Here is a 25,978-nt window from a genome sequence, read left to right as displayed (position 1 = left end):
TAGCTCATTTTTGCACCATTCCTCTAGCCATCTTGCTTACGGTTTTAGGCTCCGACCTTAACTCAAACTAGGTCTATTTTGAGCTATTCTACATGTTGTTTGAAGGGTTCAACCCTATTTGAGAACCCCACCTCACACTTGTTTCAATACCTCTTTGTATGTCAATATTTTGCATGCTTCACTAGCCTATCATTTTTCTATTTTTGGACAATGATCAGAACTGAAAGTGGCCTTATTTTTACCTTCTTAACATGTTTTATTAAGGGTCTTTTCTCGTTTGGTGAATGCTTTGCATACCTCATGTTATAGCCACTTTTGAGCCTCATTTTGCATTGCATTTCTAGCATGTTTGTATACTGATTTCGGGGCTGCCATAAACTGTAAATGTGCATATTTTTGGTCCCTCTTCAATGTTATAGAAGGACATTTTCAGTTTGGACTTTGCATATACTACTTGCCTCTTTGGCCACCTTTTGGCCCATTTTCTTGCATAAGAGCTTATCCATACCTATGTTTGTTTTTGGGATTTTTACAGTTCTGTAAAGTGGCTTATTTTGGGCCCCTCTTCAATGTTGTTGAAGGGCCCTAACCTGTTTGAGGTCAGCAGCTGTGAGTTGCTTCATAACCTCACATTTAGGGCCATTTTTGCATGCTAGTTTTGTCCTGTTTCTGTTAGCTTTTTGGCCATGATTTGAACTGTAAAAATTCTTATTTTGGAGCTGCCTTGCTACTGTCTATTCATTTCATATCCATATTGTGCATGTTTGGTATAGCTATAGGCCATTTCGGGTCCCAAAATTCATGTTTCGGGACTATTCCATGCATCGGGTGTGTTTTCGCCTCATTTCGGGGCTGTTTTCCCCCACTTTTCAGTGCTGAAATCCCATTAGCATGTTTGCATATCATTTTTCTATGCCATTGCATTGCATATGCCATTGCCTCGATTTGCGTGCCCGTGTGCACGCATTTCGAGGCACTTCATTTTCATCCATCGGCCTCTTATGTGAGTGTAGCTGAGGCTCTCTCATGTTAGTGTAAGTCCATGTTGCATTATATATGCCATTTTAGCCATATTGCATTGCGTATGCCATTGCCTCGATTTGCGTGCCTGTGTGCACGCATTTTGAGGCACTTCATTTTCATCCATCGGCCTCTTATGTGAGTGTAGCTGAGGCTCTCTCATGTTAGTGTAAGTCCATGTTGCATTCTATATGCCATTTTAGCCATATTGCATTGCGTATGCCATTGCCTCGGTTTGCATGCCCGTGTGTACGCATTTCAAGGCACTTCATTTTCATCCATCGGCCTCTTATGTGAGTGTGGCTTAGGCTCTCTCATGTTAGTGTAAGTCCATGTTGCATTCTATATGCCATTTTAGCCATATTGCATTGCATATGCCATTGCCTCGGTTTGCGTGCCCGTGTGCACGCATTTCGAGGTACTTCATTTTCATCCATCGGCCTCTTATGTGAGTGTGGTTGAGGCTCTCTCATGTTAGTGTAAGCCCATGTCATATTTCCATGTCATTTGCATTGCGTATGTCATTTTCTCGGTTTGCGTGTCCGTGCGCACGCATTTCGAGGCATCTCATTTTCACAGCATAGTGCATACTAGGTTGTATCTTAGATCGCATTCATGCATTTCCTCGGTTTGTGTGCCCGTGTGCACGCATTTCGAGGCATCTCATTTTCACAGCATAGTGCATACTAGGATGTATCTTAGATCGCGGCATCTCATTTTCACAGCATAGTGCATACTAGGATGTATCTTAGATCGCATTCATGCATTTCCTCGGTTTGTGTGCCCGTGTGCACGCATTTCGAGGCATCTCATTTTCACAGCATAGTGCATACTAGGTTGTATCTTAGATCGCATTCATGCATTTTCTCGGTTTGTGTGCCCGTCTGCACGCATTTCGAGGCATCTCATTTTCACAGCATAGTGCATACTAGGTTGTATCTTAGATCGCATTCATGCATTTCCTCGGTTTGTGTGCCCGTGTGCACGCATTTTGAGGCATCTCATTTTTTTATAGCATTGTGCATGCTAGGCTGTATCTTAGTTGCATTCATGCATATCATGCATATTGCATCGTGTTCGGGATAGGAGTTAGCCCGGACACGGGAAACGAAGTGCGTTTCGTACTCCGAGTGACGGAACGTGTCTCAATTCCCTAGTCACCGACACTCCGGATCATTCATGATGGAGTTAGGTTCTTGTTGTGTTTATATGTGAATTTATCCCATATTAAATTGTGCAATTCGACTCCTCGGCCATCATGCCTCGATTTACGTGATTGGTGGCACGAGGATCGAGATATGCATATATTTGTGAAAATACATTGCTATGCCCCTTTCCTGCTCTCTGTTGCAGCAAAATGAAGAATCAGCAACTTTTCGGAGTCTGGCACGCTTTCCAAGAATAATTGCTAAACAGAGGCTAATTGGGGCATCGTCATGGATTTCCGCGCAAGGGCAACCCGGGCATGCATCATTCATCAGAGTCAAGGCAGTCCCTGGCTTGCATGCCAGTTTATCTATTTTCTTAGTTAATTTGTTAATTAATTAGGAATTTGTATATTATTTGGACTGTAATATTTATTTGGACTGTAATATTCTTTTATTCAGGACTGTATATTTATTCGGACCCTCTGTGCGAGGGCATAATTGTAATAAGTGTACGTGTGTGTGTTGTATGTCTTCCAACCCCACGTCTTTCTCCCTTTTATTTACCTGCTTATGATGGTTAGATTAGGGCATATCTCAATTAGCATACAGTATGACAGCATGTTTGCATCATTCATCTGTTTTGCATGCACCGGGCTCGGCGCATCATACTAACTGCATTTGTATTTCAATTCCAAATTGAATACATGTTAGTTGTAGCATTTCATATGCCATGTTTAGAATAGCTGAGCCTGCTATAGTTTGCATTTTTGCATGTGTTGCATTAGGCATCTCTGTATACTTAAGGATCATGCATGATTTCTAATATAGTTTATGTTTTGGCTTGGAGTACTTGGTGAGTTTTATGCTTTAGCATCCTTGCATGCGTGTGAGTGAATGCCATGAATAACATGCTTACCATGAGGCTATATGCTTATGTGATATATCTTCCTGAATGCCTGTGGGTGAAGGTTGGGTTATTTGGATTGGAACAATTCATTCACTGTGTGTTTTAAGCCCACTAGATAGTGGCAAAACCATCTTTTCTAAGCCCACCTGAGGGTGGCAAAATCTGCATTTTAAGCCTACCTGCGGGTAGCACCATCAAACCATTTTCAAATAAATAAGCATGAAATGTTTTGTTCCAATTCGGGCGACCCAGTCTATACTTATATGCTGTGTGCATCACATAGTAACCTAGGCTAATAACCGGAATAAGAACACACAAAGTTTTCAAAAATAGATATCATGGTTAGTAGAGGCCGATCTCTGACCAAGCGAGCGGGGGTGCTCACGAAGTGACCTTCCCCAATCGTACCCAAGTTCTCGAGCCGAGGCAACTTTGGTGATGACGGACACGTGGCCTTAGGCAAACGAGTCAGGGTTTCCTAAATTTCCCATTAAAAAACATTTAGGTGGTGACTCTATATCTGGCAAAGCAGTCCATGTTTGGCACTTCTTTCAAAAATCTTTTTTTTCTCAAAACGATTTGCCGGATTTGGACTCTTTGGTTCAGACTTAGAACCGTGACAAATTTAAGAGTCCTGAGCTGTAGTGACCCCAATATGAACGGAACGGGAGCTCGTTCCTCCCGGGGCGTTCAGGGACGTCTACAGTGCCCAATGACAAAGACAAGGAGAGAGACCATATTTGAATCCATGACCTCCTAGAAGCAATCTTTTTCTTTTTTTCTTTTTATTCTTTTTTCAGTCATTGAAAAGAAGTTGTCAAGGAAAGTATTTTAATATAGATCCTAGCAATGCACGGTGTTTGCAAGATTATCAGGCTTACTCTCAGGTCAACAAACTAATATATATGTTCCAATTTGTTCTACAAACCTTTACATTACCTTATTTTGTGCCTTACTTACATACTACCACTACAAGAAATTAGTTTTTTAGAGACTAATATTTAGAGACTAATTAAATTTGGTCGCTAAAAATAATCTTTTAGAGAAAAATTTAAACCTATGATAATTTACTTATAAGATTGTAAAGATGATTATTAATATTCTCACTTAATATTTACATAATTTTTTTAGACCAATAAATTTGGTTGCTAATATATTATTAACATCTTTAGGACCAAATATTATCATCATTATCAATTAAAAATATTTTGAGTATCATTTTAACAATTAAAAAGTCGGGACTCACTTCAGTACTAACTTGCTCATTCTCTTTACAACGGGTTTGCTCAATCTTCAGCCCTAAAGTCGGGAGCTCCAAGGCAGATTGGGAGCTCAATCTTCTTCAAATTTTGGTGCGTCTCTCTCTCTCTCTCTCTCTCTTCGTAATTTCTTATTATTTCTTAGATTGAACTTTTTTTGTGTGTATATATATCTTAATGCGTGTTGGAATTGAAGAATTCTTTACATAGATTGAACTTTTGTGTATATATATATGTATATCTAATCTAATGCATGTTGGAGATGAAGAATTGTTTTCTCGCACAGTTCGATCAATACTGTATTTCGTATGCTGTTAATTTGTTGTTTCAGTGAGTTTTCAGGGGTTACACTATCATTTTCTTTTTTTGATTTTCAATTTCTGATTTTCAATTTCTGATTATTACATAATTGATTTTCATTGATTTGGAAGCCAATTATGGAAAAGAAAAAAAGAAAAAGAAAAATCAATTATGGAATTGTGTCTTTTACAGGTGAGTACGAGATTGCATGTCATATGCCTTTAAAACAGCTACAGAGGATAAGTAGATAAGTAGGTGAGTACGAGATTGCATGTCATCAAGCTAATACACATGTTGCAATTGTAATTGTGCAATTGTGCACATTTGCACCCACACCCGCAAACAAACACACACTCACAGAGATTCAAGCTATATTTACTGGCTCAAATGGGCCATTATTTTGGATTTGATGATTTAGAAATTTCTAAATTCTAGCATGTACTTGTGCTAACAATCATATATGATCTACAACATAGGATTTATGTTTAAGAGATGGTGGGACTCTTGCTATTTTGGGAAATTTTTTAATTCTGAATTTTCTTGTTGCTAGATGGTTTGAAAATTGCTATTGAATTAGCACTTCTTGTTGAAGTATCAGTCTATTTGTTTTGTTGTGATACTGTTAGGAACTCTTCTCTTTTGCTTTTATAATTCCAATATGTGACTTAGAGAAGTAATATGTATATGTGTTTATATTGACTTCATTTTCATTTGTTTCTTTTCAGTTGGTCAGTCAAATTACATGCACTGCAACCATTTTCCGAATTGATGAGGTATTTACCTAAGTTTCTTAAAATTTGAGTGATTATAAACTTTAAGTGTATAATCTAAAATAGTTCTATGTATTATTGGTAGGCTGTTTTTAACTAAATTAATGGTATTCTTACTATTAATATGTATAAATTTTCTCCTTACATTCTCCATTCATGCGTGTTGTAGTAGTCATTGTGCTATTATATGTAGCAATGCCTTTGCTTATTACATACTACACAACCATTGAAATTTCAAGGTTAATTTTTTTTTGTCTCTTGAGAGTAAACACCTTATTCATTGTTTAAAGAAAATTATACCTGTTTCTTATTTTGTTGGATGTGAGAGTGCTCCATTTTGTTTCTCTTCAATTATTGATTTTATGGGGGATTTGTATATGCGTGTAGGTATATAGGCTTAGGTGCTTTGGTTGTACAAGGTTTATGCCTCCACCTCTCTTTTATGGAATAAATATTTTTGTCCTATAGTTCATTTTGAAGTATAAGAAGGTTATAATTTTGTCCAAATATAGTGGATACTGACACAATTATAAAATGTCTCCATTGTTACTTGAAGAAAGCATAATATGACAGTTCATATTATAAGCTTAAGTTAGGTAATTACTGATTATAAGTTGACTTTTGTGATGATGGTGGGTGATGGAAGAATGAATGTACATCATCAAGTTCTTATTGTGTAAATTTTTCTATAGAGGAAGTTGAAAGGACATTTAATTGAGATTTCTAGACAAAATGATGGACAAGAAGATAGAGAGAAAAAAATAACTATTGCCAAAAATTAGTTTTAATGTTAAGTTAATAAAATTGATTTAACTCATTCTATTCAATTTAGCCTTTTTTCAAATGTGTGGCTGGTTTGAATTCTCTCGTCTTTGAATTTTTGTAATCACATAGGTCGTGATCTTTGTGTTTACTATAACCTCTTAATAGATCAATGTCTTTTGTGTATTTTACAGGTTGAGAGCTCTATTTCTGCTCCTACGGATGGGCAAAACACCTGTGGTCTAATAATGGCCCAAGCACCCCCCGATATGGTCTAGCATCTATCCCATTTTCACACCAAACTATGAGGCAACTATCCTCTATCATTCTGTCCATCTCACAGATAACTGAGTCACCAATATTTCTACCTTCTAAAACCACAGAGAAATACAATCTTCCTAATATAACATCAAAATCTATATGATAAAGCACAGTAAGCAGGCATTCCATAGAAAAATTCAGAGTTCTTGTTTTAACAAAATGATAAATAATAGATGAAGAACTCAAATCATATATTAGCCTTCTAAGAGACCTTCTGATTGATTAGAACTTTAGTTCATGCTTTTGTCCCTAGACGTTTTGATTTGGATTTCTAAGAAAATGGTGTTGATCATCATCTCTGGTTTGCCAGGAAAGAGCATTAGGGAAAGCCACTGAAGCCCTTCCTTTGCCAGCATTCTCAAACTAGGCATGGCAAATGCAAAGCCATAGCGTAGTGTTGAAGTCAACTATGGTTGATATCTTCATAGAGTTTTAATTCATATAATGAACTATGTTGAACTATTTTGATCCTATTTTGAGTTTTCACTCATATAATAAACCATGTTGAAATGAATTTGGATACTTTGTGTTTTAATTTTTGTAAAATTTTATTTTCAATATACCCTTTGTGGTTTGGGAGTAGAGTGCCTTTGGTGAGTGGATTTTAAATTTTTTTTTATTTTATTTGATTGGATGACAAATTTAATTTTTGTGCATTTTAAGCTATGAAATTAAATGGTTACGAAACATTTTCTAAATTGACTTTTAGCGACGAAAATGTGTAGTAGAGAAAGTTATTTGTCTTTTAGCGACCAAATATAGTTGTCGTTAAAAATGTCATTATTTTATTTTTCGCAACCAAATTGGGATATTTTGTGACGAAGTATTAGCGACCAAATGTTTAGTCTTCTAAAATTAAACATTTTGTGACAATATAAAATTGGTTGCTAATTGTCATTTTCAGTGACATTTTCAAAAATTTGTTACTAAAGACTTTTCTGGACGCACTTTTAGTGACTTTTTTAGTGATGAATTTAATTTTGTCACAAAAACTATTTAGAGACCAAAATAATGGTTTTAAAAACCAAAATAATTGATCGCCAAAAGTCTTATATGTTGTATACTGACAAAAATTCATTGTTTGCCTTTGTAGTGTATTGATGGACTTAACACTAATCAAATTATGGAACCATCGTGTGGTTTTGCTTCTCCAAAACCACAAGAATTGTTTAGTGAAAGAAGACCTGTCGATGAGAAAAACATAGAACTTGTTGTTCATCAACCACCGCCTTGTGATTCTAGTTCTGTAAGCCTTCCTAATTCCAATAATTCGGTCCCAATATAGATTTAGCATGGTATATCAATTTAAAAAATTAAAAAATAGTGATAATATGCCATGGCATTAAGAAAAACCAATGGGTCAAATTTCGATATTCAATCGGATTTTTATAAGCTATCTTCTATATCATATTTGAAATTTTATAGCAATACCAAACTATATTTAAATGGTTTGTTTTATGACTTTTTAAACATTAGAAGATGAGTTATCAATTTTATTTTTTACTTTTCTCATCCTTAGTGAATTTATTAAAATAAAAATTAAAAAAATCTTTAAACTTTTGTAGTCTAATCAACTAGATGAACCAAAAAGTAAATAAATAAATAAATTTGAAAAAAAAAATCTACTACAGAAACAGAAAAAAGAAAGAAAAAAAAAGAGGAAGAAGAAGTAAAAACAGTTGGCTTTTAAAACTTTTTTTGGGTCTTCATTGAATTGTTTTTTAATTTTGATTTTTTTTTTTTATGTATTTTAAATTTTAGATTATTCTACACTAGAGAAATCAGAAAAGTTAAAAAATTTTATACAAATTTGAAAAGAAAAGAAAATACTAAAAGATAAAAAAATTTAGAAAAAAGTTATGACTTTTTCAACTAGATGCCAAACATCTTAGTGAGGGATTCCCATGTAACTAATTAGGCCAAATTGAAGAACTTCAAAGGAAAAAAAAAAAACTTTTGTCCATTGCACGGATGTGAGATGCGTGCTGGTCCCAAAACTGGCCTTATGGGTGTTGTTGGAACCACGAGCCTCTCACAACTAACATTAGACAACCTAATGCACTAAAGAGAAGTTTGGCGACTACATAGTGTTGTCCATCAAATATTTTTGAAGTTTAAAACATTATAGCAACTATTTGAATTAACCGGGTGCTCTAATGAGGCTACCATTGAAGTTTCTAAACTTTATCATTGCTATTATTTATGCCTAGTTGGCACAAGCTTTGATAGATTGCCAAAGTTTCGACATTACTATTACCAATTATATATATTTTATAGAGATACAACATTAGTTGGATTGCTTTGTAAAAAATGATAAAGTATTCTACAAGTAGGTGATGACCAAGACGAGCAAAAACCTTAATGGAAAACCTTTAACTGCGCTATTCAATTGGAGCATGGTTCCTAAATTTGATATTTTTGTATTGTCACATAGCTAAAATATGACAATGAGATTTAGTATTGTTGATGCTCTAATATATCATTTGAAACTTCATTTTTTTCCAATGATCCCATAAGTATGGTTTGAGAAAGAGATTGTGTCTTATGACTATTTCACTTGTCTTCCTTGATTGTAGATTCATGCATTGAAACGTTTCCATTTGTGGCTGAACGATGATTGAGTCCAAGAAGCACTTCATATCCGAAAGGTCCATCTTTCATTGTTTGTTTAGAGTAAAAAGTTTAAATAGTTGTACTGAGAGAGGAATTAGTATTGAGAAGATCAAGTGAAATGTCTCAAAATTGAGAGATGGGTTGGGAATTTTTTTAAATCATTAACCGTGAAAAAAATGTGTTTTATAGTAGCATAACTTGTATCAATTCTGTGAACCAATGGTATCAGGTACAAATTGCTACATATTGTGAGTTGGCCAATATACATGTATTTTTTTCTTTTTTATTGATTTGTTGAAATGTATCAAGGGAAAAAAGTTATGTTTCTATCAATAATTAAAGCTATTTATAAGAAAAATATCATGAAAATGAATTGTATTTCTTAAAATAGGGAAGCATAGAGGAATGGATAAGATGTGACTATGGATTGCCTTACACTCAATCAATTTGGGACAATTTCCAATAACCTTTAAAAAAGAAAAAAAAAATGTGAACCTCAGCACTAAAGGTTACAAGTTTCTCATATACAGATGAGATCGCTATGTTTCTTGCATTAAAACAAAAAAAATTAAGTGAAAAAAATAATGGTGCTTCTAGTTACACAATATTTCACCTCATTGTACCTATTTAAAAATAATGTTGTTAATAGCACTCATCTATTGTTTTTGGACCCCTATCTTCTTTCAACACCACCACGATTTTTATTTTATTTTATTTTTTTTATTTTGAACATCAAGCTTAATCTCAATTCTATCATCATCCCTAACATATGAAATTGTAACCTTAGCCCCCACTTTTACCTCTACCTCTACCTCTACCTCTATCTCAAGTAACCCATCCCTCACCTTGTTGATACCTTTCACCCCATCTCGACCCACCACTACTAGCTCCCAACCCCATGTACACCCTCATATGCCCTTCCCTAAGACCATTTTTTTCTTCTTTAGCACGCCAACTCTACTTATCCTCCCTCGATACCTCTTATTTTTCTTCTTCTTTTTCTTATTTTTCATCTTCTTCTTCATCTTCTTCTTCTTCTTCTCCTCCTCCTCCTCCTCCTCCTCTCTTTCTCTTTATTGAATGCACTCTTACACAATTCCTCCTTCTCTATCAAAGGGGTTGCACAGAGAAGTGAAATGAGGTAGGGGCTAAAGTGGGTAAGGATAGGCTAGAAATGGGTGATAAATAGTAAAGAAAGACTAAAGAGGGTGAGGTTGGGGCTAGGGGTAAGCAAGAGCCATCACAGCTGAGACAATAGATGATTCTATGCCATCCTCATTCCCTTGCTTGCTGGCTTTGCCTCCCTGATGTGGATTCGAAACCTTGATAGACACAGGAAGTCAACACATGCTTTTGGGACATTCACTATCTCACTTTAGGTAAGATAGAGAGAGCGTAGGGGTAGGAAGGGGTTAATGGTGTTAGGGAGTAGTAAGAGAGGGTTAGTAGAGGCTAGGGGTGGCAGCCAAAGATGGTGGTAGTGGGTGGTGTAGAGTTAGGGTTAGGGTTTGAAAGGTTAGGAATGGAAATAATATTGTAACAAAAAATTAGGGATGAGTTTAGGTCCAATATTAACCTCACTCCATCTGTCTACATTCATTCTCGTCTTCACTTTCTCTTTCTCTCCCTTTCTCTTTACTCTTCATCCTCTCTCATACTTCATATGTAGGAGAAGATGAGCCTAGATCTCTCAATTTAGGTTTTTGAAGGCAACATCAATGATGATAACTAGGATTTTAGGTGGTGAGAGGATATGGTGGAGGTTGTGATGAGAGCAAGGAAGAGACTGGGGATGTCATGTAGATTGTAAGGGAATGAAGAGGTAGGGCAGTGGAGATGAAAGGTATTGCAACTAGGAAGATGAGGAGGGCAGAATAGAGGAGTGGTAGCGGATAGTTGGTGCGAAAGACAAGAAATGAGGTGGACAAGTGCGGCAAGGAAGGAAGGAAAAGAGGAGGTAGGTGTTGCTAGGGATGCAAATGGTGGTAAGGTAGGGAAGAGCGGGTGGTGAGTGGGGAAGGGTAGTGAGGTGTAGAGGAAAGATTATCGAGAATGAGATGACAAAAGGAGAGGGTTTAGCAATGATGCAATATTTGTATCATTTTCAGGTTTCAATTTTTTAAATGGTAATTTACATAGAGATAAAATGGTGATAAACAAAATTTAGAAAATGGTGACGGTAAAGAGACTGATTTGTGGGGACAAATAATGGCTCTCGTAAATAAAAACCAAGAAAAAAGGATTTGGCTTCTCCATGGAGAGAAGTCTAATTCTGTCCAATTGGCAGTCAGTCTTGTCACAAATTTCATTTTAATTATCAAACTCTTCATTTTTATAGGTCTCCTAAGTATCATCTGAAGAAAATTATGAAAAAACAGAGATATTTCATTTATTTCAAAACTACATTTCATACTTACAATTTATCTATATATAGAGATCAATGCAGAATATTCTAGAATCTCTAACAACCTAACAGAATTTGCATATTATAAGCTAGTTACAACTGCCACATGTGGACTGCATAACTATTTTGATAACTGTGGCTGAAAGGTGGCATGGCTTGTGGCTGAAGTGTGAATTGAGCTGAATGGGTGTGCTTCTGCAACTGTGGCTGTATTGGTTCCGTTGACAGTTGGCTTAGTAGTCTCAACAGTCCCCTGCAAGCTGATGGGCTGCTCAAAGACCATTAGCTTGTCCTTGAGATACTGAAATCTTGAAACAGACAAGGGCTTGGTAAACAAATCAGCTAGTTGATCAACAGTAGGAATGTATTGGACAACAAACTGCTTAGCCAAAATTTTATCTCGCACAAAATGACAATCGATTTCGATATGCTTCGAGCGAGAATGAAATACAGGATTGGAAGCCAAAGCTATGGCAGACAGATTATCACACCAAAGCACAGGTATGGTTGGTTCAGTGAGCAACATTATAATCCAACTAAGCTCAGCCGCCGTATGTGCTAAAGCACGATACTCTGCCTCAGTGGATGAGCGGGATACAGTGGCCTGTTTCGTGGCAGACCAAGATACTAGATTATCTCCCAAGAACACACAATAACCTGAGATAGATTTTCTATCATGAATATCACCAGCCCAATTGGCATCGGAAAAGCCATGAAGAGCAAAAGAACTAGGAGTGTAGTGCAACCCATGAGGGAGAGTACCCTGCACAAATCTCAGAATCCTTTTAACGGCAGCAAAGGGACCCACTGTAGGAGCATGCATGTGCTGACATGCTTGATTAACAGCCAAAGAGAGATCAGGTCGAGTGATGGTAAGATATTGTAAGGCTCCAACAAGACTCCGATAAAGAGCAGGATTATCAAATGGAAGAGAGGCATGTGGAGGAGTATTGGGCTTGACAGAGATAGGCGACGAATAAGGTTTACAAGCAGAAAGACCGGCTTTCAAGAGAATGTCCTTGGCATATTTTTGCTGAGACAGAAAATATCCGGTATTGGTAGACTGAACAGAGATGCCAAGAAAATAGGAAAGGGTCCCTAATTCCTTCATGGAAAAGGCATTATGCATATGAGTGATCAGTTGCTGAATATGGACAGAATTATTTCCAGTAAGTAAGATGTCATCAACATAGATGAGTAAGTAAGTAACGGAGGCAGAAGTTCTGTGAATGAAGAGGGAGGAATCACATTTACTATTTACAAACCCTTGGGAAAGTAAGAAGGTAGAAAAGGTGGAATACCAGGCCCGGGGAGCTTGTTTGAGACCATATAGTGCTTTGTGAAGTTTGCAAACATGAGAGGGGTATGAATCATCTATAAACCCGGGAGGTTGAAGCATAAAAACTTCTTCATCAAGAATGCCATGAAGGAAGGCATTGGAAATATCCAACTGTTTAAGAGGCCAGTTATGAGAAAGAGCAAGGCAAAGCAAAATTCGAATAGTAGGTTGCTTAGCAACGGGGCTAAAGGTTTCATGAAAATCGAGCCCTTCTTGTTGTAAGTACCCTTTGGCTACTAAACGAGCTTTATATCGGGCAATCGAGCCATCGGAGTTGCGTTTCACCTTGAAGACCCATTTACACCCAATAGCATGTTTAGTAGGTGGAAGAGACACTAAGGACCAAGTGTTTTGTTTTTGCAAGGCGTGAAACTTGTCAAGCATAGCCTTATGCCAGATGGGTGAAAGTAAGGCTTCTTTGTAGGAAGGGGGTTCGGAATCTAAGAACAGAGTTGTAGTTGTGGCTAAACAATGAGGTGATGCACCAGATTTGGAGCGAGTGGTCATAGGATGGATATTAGAGGAAGTCAAAGGTAAAGAAGGTAGTTGGATGGCAATGGAGTGAATAGGAATGGAAGTCTGATTTTGTGTCTGAGGCTGATTCTGGGTCTGTGCATGATATGGTGCCTGAGTATGGACATGCTGAATGGAAGTCTGATTGTGTGCCTGAGGCTGATTCTGGGTCTGTACATGATATGGTGCCTGAGTATGGACATGCTGGTGCTGTGACGGAGAGGAAGACTGATACTGGGTCTGGGCATGTAGCTGTGTCTGTGGCTGCGGAAACTGATGGTGAGACTGAGGATGGACAGATGCCTGATTCGGAGCTGGCAGATTTGGAATCTGCTGAATCTGCTGAGTTGGGGAAGCAGAGGATGACTGTTGGAGCTGAGAAGTAGACTGTGGAACATGGACCGGAGGCTGCACTGAAGAAATGGAAGAAGAAGAATAGGATGGTGAGGAGGAAGGCCAGAAAAAAGAATGTAAATGAGAAAGAGAAGGAGCAGGTGAAGAGGAGGAAGCAAAGGGAAAAATATTCTCATGAAAAACAACATGTCGAGAAAGATAAACTTTGCCGGATTTAGGATCAAGACACCGGTAGCCTTTAGCAAAAGGATGATAGCCAAGAAAGACACATGCCATAGATTTGGGTTGAAGTTTAGTAGACTGATAAGGTTTGAGCCAAGGAAAGCATTGGCAGCCAAAAGTTTTAAAATAGGAAAAATCTGGTATGAATTTAAAAAGAACTTCAAAAGGAGACTTGTGAGCAAGTTTGGAGGATGGAAGTCGGTTAATAAGAAAAGTAGCAATAGCTATGGCATCAAACCAGTAGTGCAAAGGAACAGAAGAATGATGGAGAAGAGCTGTAGCAGTCTCAGTGATATGGCGGTGCTTTCTCTCAGCAATACCATTCTGAGAAGGAGTATAGGGACAAGAATGCTGATGAATAATTCCATGAGTAGTTAAATAAGTGTTCATTTTGGATGTAAAATATTCCGAGCCTCCATCAGTTCGTAAAATATGTAAAGGAGTGGCAAACTGATTTTCAACATAAGCTTTAAACTCCATGAATTTAGCACAAACTTCACTCTTATAAGCCAAAGGATAAAGCCAAGTAAATCGACTAAAATCATCAACAAACAAAACATAATACTTGTAACCAGAACTAGAAGCAAATGGGCCCCAAACATCACTATGGATGAGGGAAAGTGGTGCATTTACAGTAGAATTGGACAGATGAAAAGGTAGCTTATGACTCTTAGCTAGACAACAGTCAGTACAATCAAAAGTAGTAGACTGATGATCAGACTTAGAACAAGACAAGTAAGGCAAGAGATGATTCAACTTTATTACAGATGGATGGCCTAATCTATTATGCCAAACAGAAGTAGAAACTGGTACAGTAGCATGAGAAGAACTGAGATGAGCATGCAACATAGGTGGTGAGATGGCAGCAGCAGAAAGAGATGAATTAAAATGGTATAGGCCATTGATATTAGAACCTTGATGAAGAACTTGCTTCGAAACCTTGTCCTGAATCACAAATGTAGAATCATCAAAGGTAATAGAACAGTTATTATCTTTGGCTAATTTGTGAACAGAAACAAGATTAGAGGAGATAGAAGGAGTATGTAAAACATTTTTCAATCGGAAGGAGAAATGAGGTGTAGGAAGTAAGCCATTACCAGTGTGATGAATAGGAAGAGTATTACCATCACCGACTGTTATTTGATCAGATCCGTGATAAGGATGAGAAGAAGTGAGATTATTCAAATCAGGTGTGATATGCTCAGTAGCTGCAGAGTCGAGATACCAAGGGGCTGAAGTAGAAGAAGCTGGATGAGAAGAAGCAACAAAAACCTGTGAATTGTTCTGTGGAGAAGTGCTAGACTGAAATTTGTTCTGTGTGGTAGACTGAAATTGTGGATCCAGTCTATACCAGCAATCTAAAGCAGCATGACCATGTCCTCCACAAATTTGACAGATCAGAGAAGATGCAGATCGACCTCGTCCTCGAAATGAACCACGGCTAACATAATTCTTAGGATGACTAGAAGAATAGAAAGAACCAGAATGTTGATTCTGTGAATGACTATTTGGAGATCCAGTTGAGTCATATGAACGGCCTCCTCGTCCGACTCTAGAGTATCTTCCTCGAGATCGAGAACCTCGATAGGTATAATTCAAAGAACCTCGAACAGAAGAGAAGGCCACAGTAGGTTCAGTAGGATCTTTGTGATGTTTAGACTCAACATGGATGGCTTCAGAGATAAGCAGAGAACTCAGTTCATCAACTGAAATGGATTCGGAACGAGCTCTAATCGTCGTCTTAAATGCATCATATTCGTCAGGAAGTCCATTCAAAATCAGAAGCACGAGATCTTCATCATCAATGAATGCAGAGGCAAGAGCTAACTGACTTACTAACTCTTTGATTTTTGTGAGATATGCCTCCATAGACTCAGTTTTCTTGGTAACACTGTTAAGTTTGTTCTTGAGTTGATGCACATGAGATCGAGAAAGTGCAGTAAATCTCTTGTGTAAAGCACTCCAAACCTCATAACAACTGTGAAGATGAAGAACTGTAGAATAGAGTGCAGGTGATAAAGTTGCAGTGATGCAACTAAGAAGATGTGCATCTACAAGTTTCCATTGAGAATAGGCAGGATTATCAACCTCGGATCCAGAATCATCTTTGATTGTAACGGATGGACAAGGTGAAGTACCATCAACAATGCCAAGTAAATCAGTAGCTTTCAAAATATTCTGAGTTTGATTCTTCCAAATCAGAAAATTTGAGGCATCAAGCTTGACAGTGATAAACGAAGACAGATTGGAAATGAGAAGTGTAAGATTAGAAGGAATCGAATTTGAAGACATTGAATTAACTGAAACAAGAAGATGAATCAAGATTGAACACAAATGAGAATGAATCAAGATCGAAGACAGATGAGGATCAACTCGCAAGAGATTGGTGCTCTGATACCATGAAGAAAATTATGAAAAAACAGAGATATTTCATTTATTTCAAAACTACATTTCATACTTACAATTTATCTATATATAGAGATCAATGCAGAATATTCTAGAATCTCTAACAACCTAACAGAATTTGCATATTATAAGCTAGTTACAACTGCCACATGTGGACTGCATAACTATTTTGATAACTGTGGCTGAAAGGTGGCATGGCTTGTGGCTGAAGTGTGAATTGAGCTGAATGGGTGTGCTTCTGCAACTGTGGCTGTATTGGTTCCGTTGACAGTTGGCTTAGTAGTCTCAACATCATCTACACACAAAAAAAGTAATAAATTGTTATTACATGATTTCATTATATTTTCTTGAAACACAATTAAACAACTAACATTCTTGGTGAAAAGAACCTACCTTTGTTTTCTAAAGTTAGATCTGATGAAATTATAAATAAATAATCATTATTAGATCAATTTAATTTTAATTTTTATTGTTTTGAAGAGTCAATATGCAAAAAAAATTACATAATAAACTATTTAGATCATTAAAGTCAGACTTAACCAAACGTAACCGAATTTTTCTTCAACAGTAAAGAATTTGGTTCCTACACACAACAACAACAACAACAACAACAAAAAAAATAGTAATAATAATAATAAAGTTGTTGTGAAATGATGGTTGAAACAGTGGTGATCACGACATGATAGTTCCATTCTTGGGAACCCAAGCATGGATTAGAGCTCTCAACTATTCAGTTGTTAATGAATGGCGTTCACGGTGGGTCCAGTCCCAAGTTGCTGGTGGGTTCACTTCAGTTTTTCATATTCATTTTTCTTAGATTAAAGCTTATTACAAATGTTGTTTTCTTTATTTATTTATTTTTCATTGCCAATGTGCAGTTATACAAGGACTTACTCCAATCGGATAACAGTTGCTACGGTTAAGGTATGATTGATATTTCTCCTATTCACTTGTTTTGCATATTTTTCAAAAGTGTTTGGTGTCGTTTAAATTTTTTATTTTTTCTTTTCATATTTTTAAAATAAAAATTTTGAAATCACTTCTCCTTTTTATTTTTGCATGAAAATAGTTATTCTTAAAAATTGAGAAAAGTATTTCTAAAAAAAGGAGATGTTCAAAAGATATTTTGAAAAAAACAAGTATCCAAAAAATGAGATATTTTTAAACAAGGAGATGTTTTAAAGGTTTTTTTTTTTCCTTTTTTTTTTTAGAAAAAAAATTGAAAAGAGTTAGGCGAAGGACCCCAAATAATATACCAAAGTTTTTAACAAACCTCTCACATGGATGTAGGACCTACACACATGAATTTGTATGGATCTCACACCCATATGAGGAATTTGGTAAAAAATTTAGTACATTATTTGGGGTCCATAGCATTTTCCAAATGAAAATTGTACCGAAGGTGAAGTACATTCTTTTATTCTTTTATTTGTTCTTTCTTTATTTTGTGTTTGCATCATTTTTTTTCTTTTAAAAGTCATTTTCACTTTTATCTCTTAAATTATCGTTCTTTATTCTATTTCTATCAATTTTGTCTAATTAGTTCCTAGAGTTTCTAATTTGAGGGTAGACTTTTGTAACATCACGAAATAAATACAACTCATCCATAGTATGAATAAGTGACAATAATGATAAAGTAATTATCTTCCATTAAGTCCAAGTGGGTTAAAAACAAAAAAGGTAACATATGCGGGCATACATTCACAAGCCTGGCCCTAAATCTATATCATATGTTTGCAAAATACAGAAATAGGATGGAAGTTGAACAGATAACAAATGCCTTAAAGGCTTATAGCTTTCCAAGTCAATACTAGGTTACAACAAAAGTAGATTTAGATCTAATACAGTTAAAGCTCTTGGCTTGCACATAAATACGCATGACAAATACATAAAATGAAGCCCTTGCTCCAAGTCCCTCCAAGCTATTGCCTTGGCGAAAGCATATCACCAGCACCTGAAATGCTTTTTGCACATAGGGTGAGCCAAAGCCCAAGAGAAATACTCCAACACAATTTACGAAGTTTAACAGAGATATAAGATGATATGCATGTGCAATGCTTGTACAAAACATTTTATATTTCCTTTCAAACCATACGATTTCAGGTTTATATCAAAGTTCATAACCACTTCCATTACTTTAGAAAACGAGATAGTGAATCACATTTTGAGAATTTCAAAACAATACAACTTTTTCACAAATTTCATCCGGAGGAAACCGTAAACCGAGACCCATGTAAACATAGGTTGTACAAGCACTGCTATTATCATTTTACGGAGATTTCGTCCACAGAATCAGCACCCATGTATCCACACAATTTTTAGGACTTTCGCCATGGACACTTAGGCTAACTTATTTCAACAAGATTTTATTCACTTCCTATATTCACCCATTTTTCTCAAAACAAAAACATTTTCAATATTCAATGCAAATGATTAAGAAACTGGTTTTAGTTCACCTAAATCCTCATGCGATTTTTACAACAATTATGGCTATCCTCCATCAATAGCCCAAAACAGATATCTCTAAATAGTAAAATAATTTTCCATAAAGATAACTTTCCAAATTCCAAGATATGAGTGGTAATACATACCCAACTCCACCATCCTCATCAATATTCACCCAATTTCACATTTCCAACATCAACTCCATATATTTATACAAAATCAACATTTTTCTTCCAAAATCAAGTCCAAGTGTCAAAACCAACCACTCGACCACAACTCAACCTTATTTTCAATTCCATAACCATTTCCAAGATTTCAATTAAAAACCCCACATTTGATTTTTAAGCCCAAAACCCTAGTTTTGACCAAAAATCCCCAAATCACAAAGTTGTTTTAGAAATAGCAAATACCTAAGTTAAAAACCATAAGAAAGTGTAGAAAATCACTACCTCAAGCCTAGAAGAGGTAGAAGGAACAAAAACCCAAAAGTCGATGGAGATGAAATGACAATTTGCTCCAATCAACGTGAAGTCCTCGACAAGTTCTACACTTAATACCAAAGGAGCTAGGTAAGGTGATGCTTCTAAATGAATAGATTTGAAGATCTACTGTGAGAAAAAGTGAGTTTAGAGAAAGAGAGAGATTCACGATTTAGAGAACAAGAGAGAGAAGCTAAAGTGAAAAACAAGAGTAAGTGAGGGCCCTATTTATAGTACTAGGTTAAAGTGAAATAAAGTCTCAAAGTCAACCCAAAAGAATAAGTCAAAACCCTCAAAAGTAGGGCCCAAAACCGAACTGAAATCTGGAAAAAGAACACAGAGGTCGACCCTCGGACTAAAGGTGTCGACCTTCAGGAAGAAATGGCAGAAACGCCAACGTTGCAGCAAATAGGGTGTCGACCCTTGAATTGCAGTAGCTAATTCCAGTTTCAACAGCAGACAAGGGCCGACACCTCCCAAACTAGTGTCAACCCCTGAGGCCAACAACAAAAGACAAGTGTCGACACCATCAAAAGCTGGTGTCGACCCTAAATTCTAGTATCTATCCAAGAACACAACAACAAGATGGTGTCGACACCACCAAGGTTGGTGTCAACCCTAGAAGCTGAGCAAGACAAAGGAAATGAGGCAGTGTTGACACCAACCAGGATGGTGTCGACCCCTGAAGCCAAAACCAACTATGAAGTGAAAAGAACGACCACTACGGATATGATTTCCTAGATTCGAAAGCAATAAATGGGTCAGGACTAAACCCAAATCACTATAACCTCCCCCCTTAAGGAATTTCGTTCCCAAAATTTTAAATTAATAACAAAATCATATTTAAACCAATTACAACAATGACAGTAATTCATTTTCATCTCCACGACCCATCCACCGGTCATTCATTCTCACCACCGTGATAACTACGTTCTCATCACTGATTACACAATTCACATTTCCAAAACATATCTAATGTCTATATTACATTAACATGATAAGATTTTCAATACAAGTTCAAACATCGACAAATAGGTCCAGATATTTCTCACGAGCTTGCACCTCACATTCTCAAGTTGTTTCCTTAACCCCGTGGTGTCTCCATAACACCTTTACCAAAGAAATTGTCTTGCCACGCATGACTTGGTCTCGAGTATCTAAAACTCTAAATCTCTCCTCATACAAGGCATATTCTTCTATCTCTAGCTCGATCTAGTCCAACACGTGTGATGGATCCGACTCATACTTCCGGAGCATGCAAATGCGAATCACATCATGGACCCCGGAAAGTTGTGACGGCAAGGCCAAACGGTAAGCTACCTCTCCAATCCGCTCTAGGATCTCAAAAGGTCCAGTAAACCTAGGAGACAACTTTCCACTCCTCCCAAACCTCATCAAATCTTGCCTAGGTGATATTTTCATGAAGACGTGATCTCCTACCTTAGAGGATAATGGTTTCCTTCTATGATCGGCATAGCTCTTTTGATGACTCTGAGCCGTGACCAACCTCTTACGAATAAGCATAACCTTCTCCACCGTTTCCCAGACTAACTCAGGACCTAACATAGGTGCATCATCCACCTTGACCCAACACACGGGAGATCTACACGGTCGGTCGTACAAGGCCTTAAATGGTGCCGTGCCAATACTCGACTGGAAGCTATTGTTGTAGGCAAACTCCACAAAAGGCAAGTGTCTCTCCCATGATCCCTTAAAGTCAAGAACACAACCCCAAAGCATATCCTCAAAGATCTGAATGGTACGCTCTGACTGCCTGTTAGTCATAAGATGATAAGCGATGCTAAAAGTTAACTTAGTGCCCAAGGCATTCTGTATGCTCTGCCACAATCGAGTCATGACACACGAATCTCTATCTGAAACAATAGTGACTTGGACCCTATGAAGCCGAACAATGTCCCTAATATAAAGGTCGCCGAGATAATCTACTGAGTCACTCGTGCGCATAGGTACAAAGTGCACCGACTTAGTTAATAGATCAACTATCACCCAAATGGCATCATTACCTTATTGAGTCCTTGGAAGATCTACAACAAAATCCATCATAACATGTTCTCACTTCCACTCAGCTATAGGCAAGGGTTATAACAAACACACTGGCCTCTGATGCTCAGCCTTCACTTGTTTACAAGTAAGGCATCTCGATACGAACAAGGCTACATCTTTCTTCATCCCCCTTCACTAGAACTAGCGGCTAAGGTTACGGTACATTTTTGTGCCTCCCGAACGTACCGCAAGGCGTGAATGATGGAACTCTCGGAGTACCTCCTCTCGACACGACTCCGGCACGAAAAGACGATCAAGGTATCCAACACTCGAGTTAGAAAACACGTTCAAGCCCTTCTCTACCTTCCCACTAGATAGCTTCTTCCGGAGGGTTGCCACCTCAAGGTCACCCCTCTGTGCTTCTATAACTCAGCTCACAAGTGTAGGTTGTGCAACTACCGAAAACAAAGTTGCCGACTCAACGGACTCGCTAAGATGTAAGTCAAACTCGCCAATCGCACCCAACATCTCCCATTCCCAAATAGCAATACTTGCTACATTGCTAAATAATTTTCTACTCAAGTCATCGGCCACTGCATTGGCCTTTCTCAGATGATAATGCAACTCAGAGTCATAATCCTCCATAAACTCCATCCACCTTATCTGTCTTGGATTCATTTCTTTTTGTGAAAACAGATACTTCAAACTCTTTTGATTGGAGAATACCTCAAATCTCTCACTATACAAGTAATGCCTCTAAATCTTCAAGGCAAATATCACAGTTGCTAACTCTAGGTCATGAGTAGGGTAATTTCTCTTGTGTGTTTTCAACTACCATAAACCATAAGCTACTACATTCCCCTCCTGCATCGAAACACATCCCAAACCTTCCCGAGATACATCACAATATACCAAATAACACAAACCCCTCTTCGGAATAATCAATATTGGAGCAATAGTATGTCTAACCTTAAGCCCTTAGAACAACATCTTGCAAGTCTCACTCCACACAAATTTGATTCATTTCCTCGTCAGGCTAGTCAAAGGTGAGGCTAATTTAGAGAAATCTTTCACAAAATAGTGGTAATACCCGACCAACCCCAAGAAACTATCAGTCTCAAAGGCATTCTTAGGTTGTTCCCAATCCTGTACTGCTTCTATCTTGGAGGAATATACAGTCACCCTTCCCCGAACACTACATGGCCTAAGAACTTGACTTCTTTCAATCAGAATTCACACTTTCCAAACTTAGCATACAATTTGTGGGCTCTAAGAAACTCAAGCACAACTCGCAAGTGTTCTCCGTGTTCTTCCTCAGAGGGTGAGTAAATCAAAATGTCGTCAACAAAGACGACCACAAAACGGTGCAGGAACTCTCGGAAGATCCTATTCATCAAATCCATAAACATGGCAGGTGCATTGGTTAACCCAAAAGGCATCACTAGGAATTCGTAATAACCATACCTCGTACAGAATGTCGTTTTCTAGATAACCTCCTCCTTCACTCTCGGCTGATTATAACCCGATCTCAAATCTATTTTAGAAAAGTAACAAGACCCCTTAACTGGTCAAACAAATCATTGGGTACTTGTTCTTGACAATTATCCGGTTCAACTTTCGATAGTCAACACAAAGTCGCAGTGTACCATCATTCTTTCTGCCAAAGAGAGCCGGTGCTCCCTAAGGCGATGTACTAGGGTGGATAAAGCCCTTGTCTAACAATTCCTGGAGTTGAATCTTCAACTCACTCAACTCGGTAGGTGCAAATCTATACGGTGCCATAGAAATAGGTATCACGCCAGGCACTAAGTCAATAGAGAACTCAATCTCACGGTGAGGTGATAAACTAGTGAGATCCCTGGGAAAGACATTTGGGTATTCATAAACTATCCTTGGCAATTCAACTCGGACATCATTATACTGACTACCTAAGAAGTTAGCAAGGAGACAACTAAGCTCACTCCGACCTCGCCGATCACATACTGGTAATGAAGCTCTATCAGCTCTATCCCCCATGAAATAAAAATAATTGCCACTCAAGGTACGTACAGTAACCCTCTGACAGTAACAATCTATGACAGCTATAGCGATTCCGATTTTAACCCGACCCTTTTGTATCTTAGACTTGAGTTTCGTTGTTTCGTAGTGTTTTTCATGTCTTTCTCCCTTCATACTTCCTTGATTTTGGCTATTGGGTTGTATTGGATGCGTTTCAAACAAATTGGTAGCTTGGTTTTCAAACTTTTGTTGCCTAGAATTTTGCTCCTCCCCTTAAGCGTCACTTCTTACGCTCGAGCGGGATTTGTGAACTCTCAATACTTTTGTAGGTCTGCAAAACTACTGGGAGAGTGTATTCCATGCTCACGCGGTGTTTCCTTCGCTCAAGCAGTCATGGCTTGCTTTGTCTTTCTTGCGCTTAAGTGTTGGTCTGCTGTATACAAAACTACTGGAAGTGTCTGTATAATGGTTGTGTTGGTTAGAAACCCATTGAGTTGTACCCTTAGTTTGGTTGTTTGAATAAAATAGTGAATGACTCATGAATTGACATAAAATGAATTGAGATATTAAACTTGACATGGCATGGTTTTATAAAAGAATTATAAATGATTTTATCATGGGCATTGGATATGCATACTTATATCTTTGTTAAGATTCATACATTGTGTTAGATTGTTTCTACTAGGCTTTGGCTCACCTTATTTGAGAAAAATTATTTTCAGGTGTTGGTGATATGCCCCCGCCAAGACAGTAGCTTGAAACGATTTGCAGCAAAAGCTTCTCTTTTGTTGTACTTATTTTGTATAGTCAAGGGCTTTAATTGTATTGAGCTAGACTCAATTTTGTTGTAACCAAGCAGCGACTTGGAAAGATGTAAGCCTTTAGGGCATATGCGTATCTCTTTAGCTTTCATTCCTTTTATTAGTTGTAACACATGCTGTAGACTCGAGATGAGCTGTTTATGAATGTATATTGTATGTGTCACCTTTTGTATATTAACTCTAATTAATGGAAGTTTATTGTTTCATTTATGTTACCTCGTATTAGTTTTATTGGGTTGGATCATTATAATTATTTTGGGACGTTACAACTTGGTATCAGAGCGTGTCGGGTTTGAATACTTTGGGTACATGGAAAGTGGTTATTACCACAATGGGTTTGTCTCGCTTGATAAAGACTTTAGTATGTACGATGTGCTTACATGATAACATGCTTATGTGGTTGTATGGGTATGAGATTTAGTTTCTAGGATGTTGATTGAATCTACCAGTTTCTAGAAATCCCATTAGAAGAGCACTTGATCACTGCTGCTTCTAATTGGAACTCTGGCAACACTGCGGGACGGTCATTATCCGGGAATGAAATTCGTATGTGTTTATTTGACAACGTGCTTATGTGGAGTGAATTACTGTTGTCCACCGCATTAGGACGCGAGTGAGTTAACTTCGGTATATTTGTAAATATGCTAATCTCTTGTGTTACCTTCATTAGGATGTCAAGACGTAGACGTGGTGGCGGTAGGCGTGGTAGGCCTAAGAGGCATGAGGCGCCTTTACTGGATGATATCCTAGAGCAAGAAGAAGGAGTTGGTCAGGCCAATGCGGCTGAACTAGTGGGTCAGCAGGCCATGGGCGCCATAGCCCGCGAAATGGGCAGAGCATTGTGGGAGTCTATGGACATTCTCAGAGTTGAGAATCAAGTCCAGGTCCAAGTAGTTGAAGCAGGGCCGTCATTCCTGAAGTGGGAGTTTTTTTAGTCAAATATGGATGAGTTTTTGGGTGATGCCAAGGAGCCACTGAAGGCAGATGAGTATCTAGAGAAAATAGTGAAGACGTTTGAGATGCTTAGCATCGAGGATGACCAATTGAGAATGACCTTGGCATCCTTCCAACTGAAGGGTGATGCGGGTCAGTGGTGGAAGTATGCGCATGGGCGCATTGGGGTGACTGGGGAGGCTTTTGCTAGCACCTTCCCGGATAAGTTTTTGCCTGCCACAGTTTGGGAGAAGTTAAGAGATCAGTTCTCCAAGCTTGTGCAGTTGAACACTCTGGTGGCCGAGTTTGAGGCCACATTTACTAGCTTGTTGAGGTTTGCACCAGAACTCGTGGCGACTGAAAAGTGTTGTTGTTTAGAGTTCGAGAAGAGACTGAGGAGTGAACTTACATTCAAAGTGGTCGGGTCAATGATTAGAGACTATAAAAGCCTTGTGGAGGCAGTGACTCATCTTGAGACTGTAATGCAAATGGAGGAGGAGACGATAAGGGGCTCCAGAAGGAGTCCAGATATTCAGGGGGACAGTAAGAGGCAGAGGGGTTCTAACCCACAACAGTCCCAGAGAGCTCAGTCGAGGTCCACCTTTCCAGTACCGAGTTCAGGTTTTGGGAGAGGTGGTTAGGGATATGTCACTTGTTTCAAGCGTGGCCAGTTAGGCCATAAGTCCCCAGCTTACCCCCAGAGAGGAAGAAGGCAACTAACTGCATTGTCTTCGGCTCATTCTTAGAGCCAGAGTTAGGGGAGAGGCCAACCGTTCCTTGTTATCAGTGTGGGCAAGTGAGGCACATGAAAAGGTTTTTCCCTCAATTGGGCAACACACCTGGTGTGTCTGGTTCGAGACAAACATAGAGCCACCAGCCAGCACAGTCAGTGTAGGCCTCGAGGGCCAATCAGAGAGCCTCTTTAGCTTAGTCAATGCATCAGGCTTATGCTCCAAGGGG

General features: G+C 38.0%; 1 pseudogene; it reads left to right on the top strand.

Moving 5' to 3' along the window:
• The window catches only part of LOC145793367 (serine carboxypeptidase-like 18), a 45,279-nt pseudogene extending 19,620 nt beyond the window's left edge, over positions 1–25,659 (top strand).
• Positions 25,660–25,978: the final 319 nt, after the last annotated feature.

Source organism: Camellia sinensis, chromosome 6, assembly GCF_055761805.1.
Source record: "Camellia sinensis isolate YWXY chromosome 6, ASM5576180v1, whole genome shotgun sequence".
NCBI classification, from domain to species: domain Eukaryota; kingdom Viridiplantae; phylum Streptophyta; class Magnoliopsida; order Ericales; family Theaceae; genus Camellia; species Camellia sinensis.
This window is presented reverse-complemented; position numbering and strand designations above follow the sequence as displayed.